The sequence below is a fragment of the Arvicola amphibius genome, chromosome 14 (assembly GCF_903992535.2).
Source record: "Arvicola amphibius chromosome 14, mArvAmp1.2, whole genome shotgun sequence".
Classification (NCBI taxonomy): Eukaryota; Metazoa; Chordata; class Mammalia; order Rodentia; family Cricetidae; genus Arvicola; species Arvicola amphibius.
Genome location: NC_052060.1, coordinates 17,847,148 through 17,863,597, shown reverse-complemented (window position 1 = coordinate 17,863,597; position 16,450 = coordinate 17,847,148). Strand labels below are relative to the sequence as shown.

Below are 16,450 nucleotides of genomic sequence, written 5' to 3'. Positions count from 1 at the left end.
ATTCGTTGTTAGCCATGCCCTCTCCGTACTTGGACTCTTGCTCTGCAAGCATCTCCACACTTGGGCTCCTGCTCTGCAAGCATCCCCACACTTGGGCTCCTGCTCTGCAAGCATCCCCACACTTGGGCTCTTGCTCTGCAAGCATCCCCACACGTGGGTTCTTGCTCTGCAAGCATCCCCACACTTGGGTTCTTGCTCTGCAAGCATCCCCACACTTGGACTCTTGCCCTACGGGCCTCCTCTACCACTTCAGCACCACCTCTTCACTTTCTCAGAACTAAGACTCACCTATTGGCCAGAGCCGGAAACTTGCTCTCCACTTCAACATTTCACACATGACAAGTGTCAACCCTGATTCTTCTATTATTTCTTTGCAGTCTACCTTCTCTCTCCATCGTCACTGCTACGACTCTACCTAAACCACTATTATCTTTGACCAGATTCCCAGAGTAACTTTCTAACTGGACCCTGTAATGCTGTTAAATATAAAGCTACCCTTCTGTATCATCAGTACCTCACTGATACCAAACTACAAAAATTCTCAAGTCCTTTATCCAAAACGCATAGGATTTGCCTACAGTCTACATATGCCTATACACTTTAGGTCATGTCTATATTATAATAATGTATATCAATAAGATAGTTGTTATAATGTATTATTCAGATAATAAAAATATCCTTACATCTACAATACAGCTGGGCTCCCACCCCGGTCCTCCGCTCCTAATATTCTCAATCTTCAATTGGTCAAATCAGTGAATGTGATCTTTTGTTTTCTGGGGAAAAGAAAGTTACTGAAATCTCTGTAATCTCTAGACTGGCCAATGTCTTATCTACTGATGAGTTGGCTGAGCAGTGTAGCCTCTAGTCAACCTTAGAAGGAAAGACTGAAGCATGACGAGAGGATTAGGATTCTCATATATTAATCAATCATGCCTCTGTAATGCAGTTTCAGTTCAAATTCCAAAAGAGACAAATCAGATAAACAGAAGTGACGGAGGATGCCTGTAATCCACAGGATAAACGCAGGACAGAAGACACCTAGATAGGGAGAGAGGCTCTTGAGCTACAGTGAGCAGATGGGAATTGCCAGTTTGTGGTATATTCTGCAGCAGACCCATAGTTTCCCTGGTCAGGCTTTCTGGACCTCATCCCTCTCATCCAGGCCTTCATTGTAAACAAGAAATGTGGTGTTTGGAGCCAAACAGTTTTTTTTTTTTTTTTTTTTTTTTTTTTGGTCCTCCAAGTTCAAACTAAATGTTTGAAATCTAGAGGTCAGTGACTCTCCCACGTCTATCTCAGCCGACCTGCCTATGTATGTGTCAGTGTGCCTCTCTCTTTCTCTGACACAAGGTCTCAAGCATTCCAGGCTGGCTTCCTCGTTGCTGGGATTCTAAGTGTATACCATGCCATATCTGGTTGATGAGGTTCTAAGGACCAAACCCAGGGCTTCAGGTATACTAGATAAGCCATCTATCAACTGAGGCATATCAGCTTCTCAAGAAGATAGAGTCTAGAGTTTGACCTGTGACTATGGATAGTAGAGAGAAGACAAACAGCGAAGGATGTAGGGCTTCAAAATGTAAAAATGCAGGAATACCAGGGTGACAAGACCAGCATAGGGCTACCCCTGATCATAGTTCAGGTTTCCTTTATCAAGACCAATGAGTGGGAGCACGGCAGCCAGAAACAGAATGATAAGGAAGGCATGCTGCTAGTAAATCTGGCAAGCACCAGGGCTTTCACTGTGATCTACAGTAGCCTGGACTGGGAAGTTGATAGGGAGAAAGCTTGCAAAAGGCTATGTTGATGGTAAAGGGGAAGTGGAGGAATATTTGCATGACAGCAGAGTTCCCACTATGACTGAGATACAGCTGCTCTGCTATTTCAAGAAACCTTTCTTTACTTCCTCACCCAGAGAGAACTACTTGCTGGACCTGCCAGTGAGTAATATGTCCATGGATGGCACAAAAATGAGCCACCTGGGCCCCAGGGTGCTCAGTGATCGGGCATGTCAGCAGAATACAACCACAGAAAGCCTGGGCTCAGTGCCTGCAGGCACACCACAGAGGAGCACACTGCCTACCTGAGGCCATCATCACTCCCACACCTCTTCTACATGTTTTTATTATTTATTATTCTACGTTTGAGTCTTCTGTCTGCAGATATGTCTGTGCATGTTGGATTCCCTGGAGCTGGGTTACAGTTAGATGGTTGTAAGCTGCTATATGGGTGCTGGGAATTGAAACTAAATCCTCTTCTCTGGAGGAGCAGCCAGTGCTCTGAATTGCTTAGTCATCTCTCCAGCTCTAACCTCTACACGTTTTTCAAGTCTAGCTTCAACTTAAAGTCCTTGCTGTTTCCAGCAGCAGCCTGTACCAACAAGGACACGGATCACACTAAACACTAACATTTTGTTTGTTTTTTTTTCTCAGTTAATTTCAGTTTTAGGAGAACAAGAAGCAGTTGTTTTAGCACTATATTTCCAGATCCTATACGAAAGGTTAAAAAAAATTACTTAAATACATACTACATGCCATTTTCTCCTTAAACTCTAGACTGAAGATCTTTTGTAAAAACAAGTCAAGAATGTAAATTATATCTTCATTTACCTAAATTTTTAGAAATATGTTAAAAGTTAAATACTTTAAAATTAAAAGTAACTGTTCTTAGTATTTCCCATCAACTTTGTAAATACCAACTCAATTTCCTTGAGGCTCCACAATCTTTTACTTCCTTGTCTCAGCTGACTTTCCCAATAACGAAATCTCAGCCACTTGTCACTTGTCATCTGCTTCAATCATATGACTAGTTGCAAAATAAGTATATTTACATTGCTAAGTAAGTTTCTTTTCCTTTGTTCCAAAAAGCTACCAGTATAAACTCGATTCAAGTAATTTCCTGTCTAAACCGTCATAATTTCCTGACAGTCCTTAATGTTCTATCAATATTTTCATTTATCTATTTATTCTTCTTAGCAATTCCCTGCCAACATCTTATATGTGGATTTTCTACAGTAGGTTTTTGAGAGAATAACCCTGATAGGTACATTTACTTAATCAGCTCTTAATTGCAATTTTAATTCCTGTTTCCAATAGTTTTTCTCTCAAGTCTGTATTATTTGTTAGTTTTATCAAGTCTTACAGGTGCCTTTCCCAGAGTTTGACCTCTTAGAAACCTGCAATGTGACAGTATATCGTCACTTTCTTCTCCCTCCTCCCCTCCTGGGCTCTCTCTTTTTTGTTAGACAGAGTCAACTAATCTTTATTTAGTAAACGATAAAAGGCAATATAATCAAGCAAAGGATATCATGTACACAAAGGGTACTAGACCAACCTACGTATGAAATAATAACCATACAATATACTACTTTCAATCAATAACTAAAATTTGATCATAGGCCTCCCTATAAAACAAGAAAACAATATTAACTATAAAACTCCAAAAGGAGAACCCCCCCCCTTTTTTTTTATCCTAGAGTGGTTAAGAACTCCCTATGTAGTCAAGGCTTATGAACTAATGATCATCTTGTCTCCATCACTTAGGTGCTAGAATTATAGGCATGTGCCATCACGCAGTACTCAGAATCTAACCCAGGGTTCCCTGTATGCTAGGTGCTCTACAAACTGAAGTACCCTGCAAGATCCCTTTCATGTGTTTTATGGCTTCCAACTATGAGCTTGTATTTATGTGATCTTAAATCTGAAAGCATTCTAAACTCTAGATCCTTAAACTATGCATCATGAAAACTCTGGTAACAGGAAAAGGTTATCTGAACACACAACAGTCAAGCAGTAATCCAAATTCAGCATGGTAACGAACCCAGAAATACCTGGGTTTTTGTCTGGGCTTGCATTGCACAACTTCCGTGCAGCCTCAGCTCTGATCCCACAAGGTACAGCTTGATCTGATTCAAAGCTATTGTGTGTTAGTGATCAGGGTTTACTGTAAGTACAAGTTTTCTGCTCTTAGAAAAAAGCATAATGGTTTAATTACAGAAAACAAATACTTTCATATTTTTCTGCCATTCCTCAGTGTGTAGCATCTGGTTAGTATATCTTGATTGAAATGTGGTAGAATATTTGATTTTAAAAATTTCAGATTTATAGGTCAGAGCCAAAACAAGCAAAAACAAAAAGTCATTAAATGATTACAGTTTGGGACTAGGAAAAAATTGCTAGCAAATGAAATGGCAATAAACTGGCTTCTGCCACCTTTTGATACCTAAACGAGCATAAGTAGGATAAAATAAAATCTAGCAATCCCCACAAACACAGAGGATATCCTCTGCCCTAGAGCAGTGTTCTCATCCTTTCTAATGCTTCAGCTCTTTAATACAGTTCCTCATTTTGTGGCGATCCCCAACCATAAAATTATTTTTGTTGCTACTTCTTAACTGCAATTTTGCTACTGTTCTGAATCATAATACAAATATCCGAGTTTACTTATAGTCTTAGGCCACCCCTGTGAACGGGTTTTGACCCCAAAGAGGATAAGATCCACAAGTTGAGAAACACAGCACTAGCGTCAAATATTTTGTGATTTAATCTTTAATGTAAAACTAGTTAATTTGCCAAATTAGCATTCAAATGGTAAAAGTATATGTATACCAAAGAACTGTTTTAAAATAAATTTCTTTATGACTTTATTATTAATGTTTGATTTGCTTACCTAGTTCACGTATCTATATACCTAACATCATGTAAAAATTTCTCTGATGAGAAAAAGTTATGAATGGAAAATGTTTTAAAAGACCAGTTCAAAAGAACTTAATGTTGAGTTTGAGTCCCAAAGGAAAGAACTGTTATAAGTTTTTCTCTGACCTCCAAATAAGCACCATGATATAGCTGAACAGGAACATGCATGTGTAGACACACACACACACACACACACACACACACACACACACACACAGACACAGAGAGACGAGAGAGAAAGAGGGGGGGAGGGAGGGAAGAAAAGAGAGGGAGGAAGGGAGAGAGAGAAATTAATGATGGAATATTTCATGGAGAGTTTGTCCTTGATTTTGTTAAGAACTTGGACTTGTTACTAACCTGGGCCAACTTTGGGTTAATGCCTTGGCTTCTAGTTTTTCAGACCATGTAGACTGTGAGCTGGAACCTGGAATCAATGATGGTAGGCTTTATACAGTTTCCACTTCTCAGATGGTATCTTTATTCCTCCGCCTAGATGTGTGGAGAAAACAGACAAACTTCAGTGGTTTCTCTCTGCTGAGAGGGAGAGATTTTTTTGGCCTTCCATTCAGAGAGATCCTGGCTGAATTTGAGAGGAGGTAGTTCCGAGGTCGTGAGTCATGTAATTAAGAGGAAATGTTTGCACTCTATCTTACGAAAATATTACTCACTGATCTCAATACCATTTCATAAACTGTAATGATGCTGTGCAGATTGTGTCACCAGGAGATCCAACTGGGAATCCTCCATTCCTGTCCCAGTAGGAAACAGAATTCTATTCCTTGCCCTTCACTGGTTTTTTTGTTTTGTTTTTTGTTTTTTTGGTTTTTCGAGACAGGGTTTCCCTACAGTTTCTAGAGCCTGTCCTGGAACTAGCTCTTGTAGACCAGGCTGGCCTCGAACTCAGAGATCCACCTGCCTCTGCCTCCCGAGTGCTGGGATTAAAGGCGTGCGCCACCACCGCCCAGCTTCACTGTTCTTTTTCGGTTAGAAGGCAAATGCTTCCAAAGAAGGTAACAGCTAGTTTATCTCTCTTGCTTTGGTTCCTTGTTTGACTTTTCAGCCTGGAGGATTTCCCTTTTCTTGATTTGGGAAGTGTGGTTGCTTAACGTAATGTTTTGGCATTTAATTCTGGCTGGCCTTGAGTACACTACTGCCTAAGGTAGTTAAAACTTAAAACGGTCCTATCCTATCTTATCTCCAAGTTCTGGAATTATAGGCATGGTGATGCCTGGCTGAGGAATTCAGTTTTCTTTCATAGAAAATGTGCTTTGCATTTAAAAAAAACAATATAATTTATTCAGACTTTAGATGTTTGGGTAAAAGGTATGCTCAGAACAGTTTGCTCATCCCACTACTAGTAGAATAGCAACCATCCTATGCTACTGTTGTTGTTTTTTTCTTCTTTTAGATCTTTCTTAATATTCAAAACACAGCAGAGGGCTGGAAAGACAGTTCAGTTTAAGCCAGAACCCATGTAAATAAAAGCCAGGTGGACATAGCGCTTGGAGGAGGAAGAGACAGGATTCCTGGGGCTCACTAGTCAGCCTAACCTACAGGGCACATTCCAGGCCAGTGAGACATTCTATCTTTAAAAGGGTATATGATATCTGAGATTGTCCTCTGTCCTCAACAACCACATGCATGTGTGTGCACCAGCACACACAGAAACATGTACACACACAACCTGTGCCAATCTCTCTGCATGACAAGTAAGCACTTCCTGAGAAAACCTGACTTACACTTCTCTAGTTCTTTACTTCTATAGTATAAAGGTTTAGGAAGGTATCTGAAGTGAATGAGCGAGATTCCACTTCACCAACTGCAAGAACAGGGACTCACCCATCATCACTTAATACTTCTTGAATAAACAAAAAACGAACACCAAATCATCTTAACTCTAGTAGCTGGTCTTGTATTTTCTATTTCAATAAGCAGCATTATCATTGCTCAGATTATTGGACTTCACGGTCACTCATGCAGAGAAGGCTCTCTTCAAAATCCTTACGTTATCCCTAAATAATGGCAATTCTATTCTGTAAGTCACTTATTCCTTTCTTCCATCCTTCTGCTCACTGTACAGTGTACCCACTCTTGTTTAGATTCTCCATTCCTGGTTAAACTGTTCCACCCCCCACCCCCCATGAACCACTCAATCTGCATTTCCAAATTAACTATTCCCCTATATAACACCTTTTGAAAAGTAAAAGTATATGATATTGGGCAAGCCTCAAAACTCATCTGAGGCAGCTTCTCCTGTGAAAAGTGGAGGTATTTTCAGCACAGAATGCACCATGCATGCAGTACTAGAAAAGGACATGTACCTATTTAAACTAATATATAATAAAATTGCAAATTTCAGTTCCTCTGTTGTATTCATCACGACCCAAATGCTCAGAGCCAGTCTAGAGGCTGGCAACATAACAATAAAAGTACAGAACGTTTCCTTATCTTGGAAAAGTTCCAGCAGATGATGCTATATAGTTATTGTAGAAGTTACTGTGACAAGGGAAGGAACTAACACAATGGTGATGCAATGAGTAGTCGCTTTTAATGCTGTCAAATACTTTAAAACTACATTTATATATTACTGTGTGTGTGTGTGTGTGTGTGTGTGTGTGTGTGTGTGAATGTGTGTGTGTGTAAGGGGGTACATGCCAAGTGGCCAGAGAATAATTTTCAGGACTATTTAGGAATGTTTTCTCCTTCTATTACATGTGTCAGAGGGATTGAACTCAGGTCTTCAGACTTGCTGGCGATTATCTTACATGCTGAGCCATCCTAAAGTGCCAGTATTATTTGTTAAGCAGTCTAAATAAATAGCTGTTTCAGTGAGGTTTGTTAAAACACTAAGTCAGATAACAGATGTTAGGAACTACTATAAGTGGTTAGTAAATACTTGCCCCTTTTTACAATGTGAAAGATAAATTACCTATTTTATGAGTTCCCAAAATTTCAGTCTTCAGAAGGGCACAAGCTTGTTTCTTTTGCAAATCTTGAAATCTACGTACAAAGGAAATATCTTATTATTTCAACCACATGGTTTTAAGTAGCACAGTTCTTAGTCAGTAAAAATGCAGTATCTGGGGCCTGAACATTAGAATGCAGCATTATGAACAAAATGCTTTTCTTTATAGAGCTGATGCTTGAAATTTTTAATCTCACTCACATAATTAAGAAAATGTTTTAATTGTAGGAAGTCAATTTTCTTATTGTTTACATTTCCCTAACCCCTAAACACATTCTGTTTGTTTGGTTTTTTTTGTTGTTGTTGTTTTTTAATCCCACAATTATGGTTTTCCAGTTACTGGATTTCAGGCAACTTAATTTCTAGATACAGTATTCTAATTTGAAATATGAGTATAAAATACTATAATGATTTATAAATTTTGTAGTGATAACTACCCATACATGGCTGGGCACAAATTTCTTCGAGGAATGATGTATTTGTAGGCTTTTAAGATTCTAGCAGCTTAAACAGACAGTTTAGAGGCAAGGCAGGGTCTAACATACTGTAACAGTTTGCCAGAGACAATTGAGAAACTAAAATACACAGGATGGGTGTGGAAGACTACTAATTGCCAATGCCCTTCACTTCCATGAGCTATAGTATGAGAGCAATTTCAGAACAAGTAGATTAGAATTACAGATGTTAACCATTTTAAGAAATAGTCAAGAATCCTTTTAAAGACATGCAAAGCAAACAAGAGGCCTTAAGTTCAATTCCCAAAGAAGAGAAAGTTTTAAAATTACTTTAAGTTAAAATGTTAACGAAGTATTTTGCATCTCTCACCCATCTTCTCTGCTTTCTTTGAAGTTCCATGAATCAGAAATGCTGTTAAATTTTTTTTTTCACATTAAAGAGCCACTGGTAATAAGATGAACTTCTTTATATTGTTCCATCTAAGTGGTGACAGCTAAAGGAGATAAAAAATGCAAACTCTGGATGTTCCAAGTGAACAAACAGGCGGCCCAGGGCTCTTTTTCAGATACAAAGGACCATCAGGTCCCAAACAAAGCCTAAAAATGACTACTTTCCTGAACTCTAATATGGCCTCTTGACAAATGTAATATTTTCTAATAATCCTAAAGCCTCCAGTTACACGGCCAAGAATTGAGAATTTGAATTTGTCGCACTTGGGTACTTCTTTATAAATGAAAAGTTGGAAAACTTATTCCTGTTTCACTGTTGTTCAAAGGCTGGCGACTGCTAGGATTCACAGGACTAGTAATTTCCTTTCAGATAGGGGCCACTCCCTGAAACACAATCAAGGGCTGTAGACAGCAAGGTCAAGTTTCGAACTTCCCCAGCCCCGACCAGCTAGAAATAAGGGCTCAGTGATGACAAAAGGCACTCAAAGGTTTCGTTAGCTGCTTGAACAAAAGCAGAGTGTTTTAAGTTAATACTTTTTTTCCTTCTCCCTCTTATACCCTCCTCCCCTCAAGTCTGGTAGTACAAGAGCTGAGCTGTGTCTGGGACAAGGAAAATAAAAGAGACACTAAGCTTGACACGAAACACCACTTGGGGGCACGCTGGTAGTAGAGGTTCCAAAGAGAGAAAAAGTGGGGCGCGGAGGCATCAGTCCTCCACCTTGACCTGTGGGTTCCCGGAACTGGCCCGAGAAGGGTCCCGTGCACCGTGAAGCTCTCACGGGGCCAGGTGAGGCGCGCGCCCCGCGCGGCGATGGGGGCTCGCGCTGCGCCCTCGCCTGAACCTTGAGAGCCCATCTTTCGACACAGCCTCCAGCTAGACACCCCGGCTCGGGGCTAGGCCAGCCATTCTCCCCCACCCACCTCTAGGTATTCCTTTCCTGTCCGGAACCCGCCAGCTCCAGCCTCAGGATGCAGACCCAGGCCGCTACAGGAGTCAGGGCGGAGCCCTGGGGCGCGCTCCCGAGCAGCTTGGAGACGCGCAGCAGCCCTGGCCGAGCCACCGCTTTACGGCAATCGTGAAAGTGTCGTGAACGTGCTGCCGCCTATCCGTCACTCAGTCGCCTGGGCTCGGAGTTGCTATTTCTAGGCTTGTGCTTGTTGGGTCGGGGTAAGGCTGCGGGGGCCCGGCCTGGGCAAGTGGCGGGGATGTCGCGGACGGGGTGGGGTGCGTTTCTCCCGGGAGGAGTGGAGCGAGCGCAGGAGGCTCTGGGCTGGACATAACTGGGTGGCTGCGGACGGACTAGTTGAGTCGACCGCCGTCCTTGCTGGCGCCCGGTGGCCTCGCGCGCGGGGTTGTAGGGAGGGCGAGGGGCGACGCTGGCGGCGCTGAGGGCTCTGGAGTCGGAGGTGGAGGGGCGCCTGCGCGCTTTGCGAGCCGCGGGTCGCGGGAGTCAGCACCCCAGGGTGGCCCGTGACGAGCAAAGGGCTGGGGCGCTGGCCGCGCCGAACCGACCTTGCCTGGCAAGTCCACACCCTCCTGGCCCGGTGCTGCCGAGTCCACGAACCGGGTAGCATCCTGTGCGGTCTTTACCTTCCCTTTGGAAGACGGTGGTGAATGTTTCCTGGCTTGGGCCACGCTTCTTGTTCAGCCAACTTTTCTAGAAATTTCAGCCCATGTTGACAAGCTCAGAGATTGCCAGCTAGAGTTTATTTCAGTCGCGTTCTTAGAAGGAGATTGCTGGGGTTTGCCTGTGTTCCCAGGAACGCCTGGCTGAACCTCAAGTCTTAACATCTTACCGAGTTTGATTTTTGCTATCCGGTGCTTGGCATATTGTTGCCAGTTTTTGCCATGTATCATTGCTATAGAATATATGGGTTTTGCTAAAACTCTTCCGGCACCAGGTAACAGTCCATAGTTGCTTTTCAAGAAGCATAAGGGCTTTATCCGTGAGTAGTTAGAATAGTTCCTTCCTACTTTAGAACTGTCAGTGATGTGTTCAAATACGTGTGTTGAATTGACTGACTCAAACTCAAGGTAAACGGTATACGACATTTGGAACATAACCAATTTAAGACTATTGGTGTTGGAAGCATTCCAGAAGTTTGAGTTACAAAATCATTTTGCTGTGTATTAATCTATGCTGAGAAACTCTACGTTCCTTGTACAGCTCAACTGGTTTTCCTTTGTAAGAATCTTTAGGTAAATCTGCCTCTCAGATTACCACCAAGTGCATTTTATTGCGTAAGCACTTCCTTTTCTAGGCTACATAGATTGCTCTTTAAACTGGCTAGAAATGGTGCTGGTGTTCATTTTGAGGGTCATGCTTTACTCTTTTTTAAGAGAACAGAAAAATGCATAAGACTCCAGGTTCCCCACCCCCTCATGAAAGTTATTTCCCTTCTTAAGAAACACAAGATTTTACTTCAGCAAAGCACCAGCTATAAGCTGTGTTACACAGTTTTGTTTGCTTCCAAGTATACAGAAAAAGCTTCCCCCAAATGTGTTTTATGTATCATTCGTTAAATGTTAAACATAATAATTTTATGATACATGAAAATACATAAAAATTACAGAACAAATAAATCATTTGCTAAATAATGCAGAGCTTCATCTTGTGATCTTAATTTTCTTTTCTTGTTCCTGTTTTTCTTTCTCTTTCCTTTGCTCTTTGTTCTAGAGTCCCTTTCTTAATAGTTCTGCTCTTAGTATTTTACTTTAGTAGTGGCAGAGGTGGGTAAGCTATATATTACTGGATTCCCCTGACAAGATTGTAAACATGCTGCTGAATCAATGCAGATAAAAACTTGGCACCCTTAAACATGGTGGGGGGAGGAAGAAAAGTTCTAGAATTTCACACAAGTTGGATATTGCGTAAGTTTATCTTACGATCTGCTCAACAGTTGAGTTTTCTGTTTCTGCTTTTGTTGTTTTAAACGTGATATTTATCAGATGCATGGATCTCATCCATCACAGGAATAAGATGGGTGGGGTGCTGTTACATGTGTTTTATAAGAGAGACTTGAAAACTTACAAATTGACTGATTTTAAGTAAATGTGTTCATTAAGTATCATTTCTTTGTTGAATATATATATATATATATATATATATATATATATATATATATATATATGTATACACACACACACACACACGCATGCCTACAGAAGGAAAATGCTTTGTTAGGTAATGCCCCCTTTATGCTTCCAAAAAGCTTATTGCTTGGCATATGATATAACAGTTGAGGACAACCCCCCCCCACCCCCACTCAAACAGCCTTTGTATTTCTTGAGAGTGTAGGCATGTCTTTCTAGGCCTACAACAACCAAATGCTCATCAAATTCTAGAAGAATGATATTCAGTAAGTATTGATTTTCTTTCTAATGTCAAATACAGTATAAGATTACGGGGGAAAAAATCTTAAGACAGGAATGATCCCATGGTCATGGAACTTGGAGAGCACTGTGGGGGCAGAGGGTAAAGACAAAAATCAAGCTCTACAAACAGAAAATTTTCAAAGTAAGATAAGGGCTACGTGAAAGCAAAACACTTGAGCCAGGTTGTCACAGGAGGGAGGGTGTTTACTGAGTACAAGTGGAAAGGTTGTGGTAGTTATTAATATTATAAACTGAATTTCCACAAGCAACCTTTTTTTTCATTTAAAATTACTTTCATAATTATGAAAACCTGTTCTCACTTAACAGGCTGTACTCTGAAATTGTAGGTTTTGTTACAAGTTCCTTGGTAGTTTTCTGCTAAATCAAAATAAAATCTAATACTCCACCACAGCTTATGAACCTCTGCAGTCACTGATGCTTCAGACTTCATTTTCCTGTCTGATTTACTTTTCTGCCCTTGTGGTCTCTCTGGTACCTGAACAAGGTACTCTTTACTTCCTCATTCTCCATTTCTTAGACTATTCTTTATCCTGCTCTTAAAATACCTAGTTCCTTCTTTTCTTCTGAGCTGGTTATAAAAGCTTCTTTGCTGACTTCCACCCCTATTTAAAAATGTATACTTCCAACTCTTCTCGGCCTCAACATTTTTCTTTTCTGTATGTCTGTTATACTTTGTAGAGTTACTGCTTGCTTCTCAGGTTTTAATATTTGTTGCGGTGTGGGAACTTAGACCATGTGTGTCTTGTTCACTATACCCACATAGAAGACACATTTGGAACTTAGAACTTTTCTCTTGTAAGCACTACTTTGATGTGTTTCTAGGCTAATCAACAGTAACTTTTGCTTTACTAGGGCTTTTTGTTGTGATTTTAATTTATTATGTAGTAAGAAAGATACTTCCTACATACATTTTTGGACATAGGCCTGACTCCACACAAAGTTTTCAAGCAATTCAGATACCTTTCGGTAATATTTGTAATGTCATCCCAATCTCCATTATTGTACTCTTTGATCTTCCTCTTCTAAGCTTCCTTTTGCAGCTGTCTGATCCTTTGACATACATTAGCTTTTAGTTTGATAAAATTCAGAAACCCGTGGCTTGTTGTTTTTCCATTGGCAGTAGCCCTTCTCCCCTGGGATTATAGAAGGAAAGGTGGAAATGACCTGGAGCCCTGTCAGCCACTCACCTCTCTGGCTATTGGCATGAGTTGAAAGTAGAGTAGCCATCAGTATGTCAGTGGCTGCTTGTGCCTGAATTCACATTTACAGTGCTGTTACTAGTAGCTTTACAGAGACAATGTTGCCAAATTGAAAGGTTCAAAAACTCATTGCCTTTCTCAAATGTATGACTTACATAATGGCTAGGTAAGAAACAATTTGTCAAAAATGTATTTTTTGTTTTTCTTTTCCGTTTTTTTCCCCCACCCCCACCCCCACCCCACTCCCCCGAGACAGAGTTTCTCTGGCTTTTGGAGCCTGTCCTGGAGCTAGCTCTTGTAGACCAGGCTGGCCTCCAACTCACAGAGATCCGCCTGCCTCTGCCTCCCGAGTGCTGGGATTAAAGGCGTGCGCCACCACCGCCCGGCTAAAAATGTATTTTTTAAAATGAACAATAAAGGGTTAAAAGAAATTAGGCCACGAGGGGAAAATTCAGAAGAAAAGTATCAGTTTGTCAGCTAGTCCTGCCAAATGCTTAAACTTAAAACCATTAGGATCAATTGCATGTAGCTATTCAGTGCTAAAATAGGGTAGTAGTCTCTGTGAACTGCCTTTAAAAGGCAGTAAACAGAAGACAAATGAGAACAAAACACACTGGGCCTACAAAATAAAAATTGACCCAACTAAACTTTTATTTATTTCTCTTTCAAGTGGAATTCCATAAGTGCTGACTATAAATTGCTGAATATAAAAAAGGTATTATCCAGTTTACTATACAAAAATTGGCTACTGTAGCCAAGTATGATGACAGGTGCCTATAATACTAACTCCCAGGAGGCTGAGACTTGAGGATTCAAAGTTCCAGGTCAGCTTGGACTACCTAGCAAATTCTAGGCCAGCCTGAGCATGCAGAATGATATCCCATCTCAAAATATGAAAGGAGGGAGGAGAGACTAAAGAAGTAAATTTAACTACTCTGAAGTAGGTGTTTGATGATCATATTTCAGTCAAAGTGATAAATGATAGCATAGTTTGTTTTCACATTATTTAAATATTGCTGTTGTATACCACCTCAGTTGCTTAAATTGCATCTCTGTTTATTCTTTACAGGTTTTTTTCCTATTTTTGGAAATTTGCTTAACTTTTTTTCTGAAACAAAAAATTAGAGGTACATGATTGATGAGTGGCAGAGAATTTAGACACATAAGTAACATTAAAGTTTTGGGAAGTATATGTATAGGGATATAGAAGAGAGGTCCTGGTCTGTATGTGAGAGTAACAGTGTATCCCATGCAAGGGTGTTTTTCCAGTCTGTGCCACTATCTGCTTCAACCTTTTCTACCTTTTCCCCTCAGTTTCTTTCTCTAACCTATTATAAAGCAGCCCCTACTGCTTTCAACCAAGGTAGAATAAGCTGGATCCTGCCTAGGAAGGGGGATGGGTAAGTCAACCAACTAGTACTATTAAGATACTGGAGATCCCATAGTGCACTGTTTCTGGGAACTTCACATTGCTTCCTGGATAGGTTTCAACCATAAGATCACAGTATCCCTCCTGGTAGGCCCTGATTTTTGCCACAGCTGTTTTAGTTCAAGAGTATCAAAAGTATCCTTTCTTTGTTTTGTTGTTAGTTTTCTTGTGTTCTGCTCCTTTTATTCAGTAATGTTGGGTTTCTCATGAGATTCTTTATTCTTCTCCTTTTCTCTCCATATTTAATCCCTTCAAGAAGTTTCAGTTTTCTAGCTTTCAGACTTTGACTCTAAGTGAAATTGCATCTCTCGCCTGAAGTAGTCTTTTGATTTCACTGAAAAATTCTCAAACAAAAAGCTTTGTGTATCATTTGGCATAATGGCATGCACCTGTGGTCTCAGCTTCATTGGAGGCTGAGGTAAGAAAGTATAAGTATAGATATTCAGGGCCAACCAACCTAGGTAAACATAACGAAATACTTTTTGTTGAAAAGCATTATTTTTGTACAGTATATTTTGATCACACTTTTCTCATCCCTTTTCTGACTTCTTCCAGAGCCTCCCTAAATCCACCCAACTCCAGACCCTTTCTTTCTCTCTTTAAAAAACAAACAAAAAATCAAGAAACTCACACTAAATAAATAAATAAGTCCCACAAAAACATGAAATCAAGCAGACCAATATGAAAGAAAATGCCCAACAAAGCAAAATGAGACAAAAAAAATTCTACAAAAATACCATTCATTTAGTGTTGGACGATTATTCCTGGGCCTACTCAGAAGTCTGGTTAATATACCCAGCAAGACTCCATTGGAGAAAACCAATTTTTCCTTTGCAGATAACTTCTTGGTTAGGCATAAGACTCCATGTCCACTTCCCCCTCTCATTGCTGGGACCCCATCTGGCTTGAATCTGTTCAGGGCCTGTATGTGCCGCCATAGTCACTGGATTCATATGTGTTCAGTTCTGTTGTACCTGAAAGACATTGTTTTCTCTGGGGTCATCCAGTGAAATCCTCTGGCTCTTACAAGTTTTCTGCTTTTTCTTCCACATAGATCCCTGAGCTAAGGGGAAGGGTTTGATGAAGACATCCCATTTAGGACTCAGTGCTTCAAAGTCTCATTCTACACACATTGTTCAATTGTCAGTCTCTGTGTTGGTTCTCATCTACTGTAAGAATCTTTGATGAGTGAGCAAGACACTGATCTGTGAATATAGCAGAATATTATTAGGGGTCATTTTATTGATATGTTCCTTTACCAGAACAATAGTATGTACTTTTTCCTTGTGCTGGCCTATCTAGTCTCTGGATGTTGGTCACCCCAGCAGTGTCAAGCATAAGTTCCATCTCATGGAATATACCTTAAATCCAACCAGAGAATGGTTGCTTACTGCTACAACATTCATGCTACTCTTACACCAGAAAAAAAAAAGTCTGGAGTATACTCTCAGCAGTGGAAGGGTTGCTTATCAAGTAGAAGGCTCTGGGTTTAATACCTAGGACTTCGAAAAGGAAGGTTGCATGTGTTCCTTCCTTCGCTGCCATTGTTCCCAGTTCCCCTTTCACCCCTTACTCCAAAAGATGACAAGTTAGAAACTTCACAGCTACCCCCTTAGACATCAGTGGCATGAATCTCTAGCTGCTGACTTTTTCTTTTACCTCTCTTACTGAATCCTTAAGAGCTTTCTGATGATTGTTCTTTCTAAATAGAAATTACTAGTAGACTTGGCTGTCATTTGTACTAACCTTTTTAATCTCCCTACTATAATCTGTTACCTTTGAGATCATGTGCTAATTTTCAATTTTCTGTTTTGTTCTTTATGATTAATATAGCTAGCCTATCAATCTTGAAAAGATT

The 16,450-nt window shown here is 40.4% G+C and overlaps 2 protein-coding genes across 6 annotated transcripts in view; one reads left to right on the top strand and one right to left on the bottom strand.

The window, feature by feature from the left end:
- The window catches only part of Dram2 (DNA damage regulated autophagy modulator 2), a 108,952-nt gene extending 99,318 nt beyond the window's left edge, over positions 1 to 9,634 (bottom strand). For 2 of the 4 annotated variants that reach the window (XM_038311046.1, XM_038311043.2), the window contains exons 1-3: positions 9,489 to 9,634; positions 7,627 to 7,697; positions 5,055 to 5,186 (exon numbers count right to left, since the gene is read on the bottom strand). The gene's annotated coding sequence lies outside the window, so the exon portion shown is untranslated. Of the gene's footprint in view, positions 1 to 5,054; positions 5,187 to 7,626; positions 7,698 to 8,447; positions 8,612 to 9,488 lie in introns of all 4 variants that reach the window. The other 2 variants (XM_038311045.2, XM_038311044.2) reach the window with 2 other exon arrangements.
- Cept1 (choline/ethanolamine phosphotransferase 1) overlaps positions 9,587 to 16,450 on the top strand; it is a 39,851-nt gene continuing 32,987 nt past the window's right edge. For both annotated transcript variants that reach the window (XM_038311041.2, XM_038311040.2), the window contains exon 1: positions 9,587 to 9,735. The gene's annotated coding sequence lies outside the window, so the exon portion shown is untranslated. The remainder of the gene's footprint in view (positions 9,736 to 16,450) is intronic.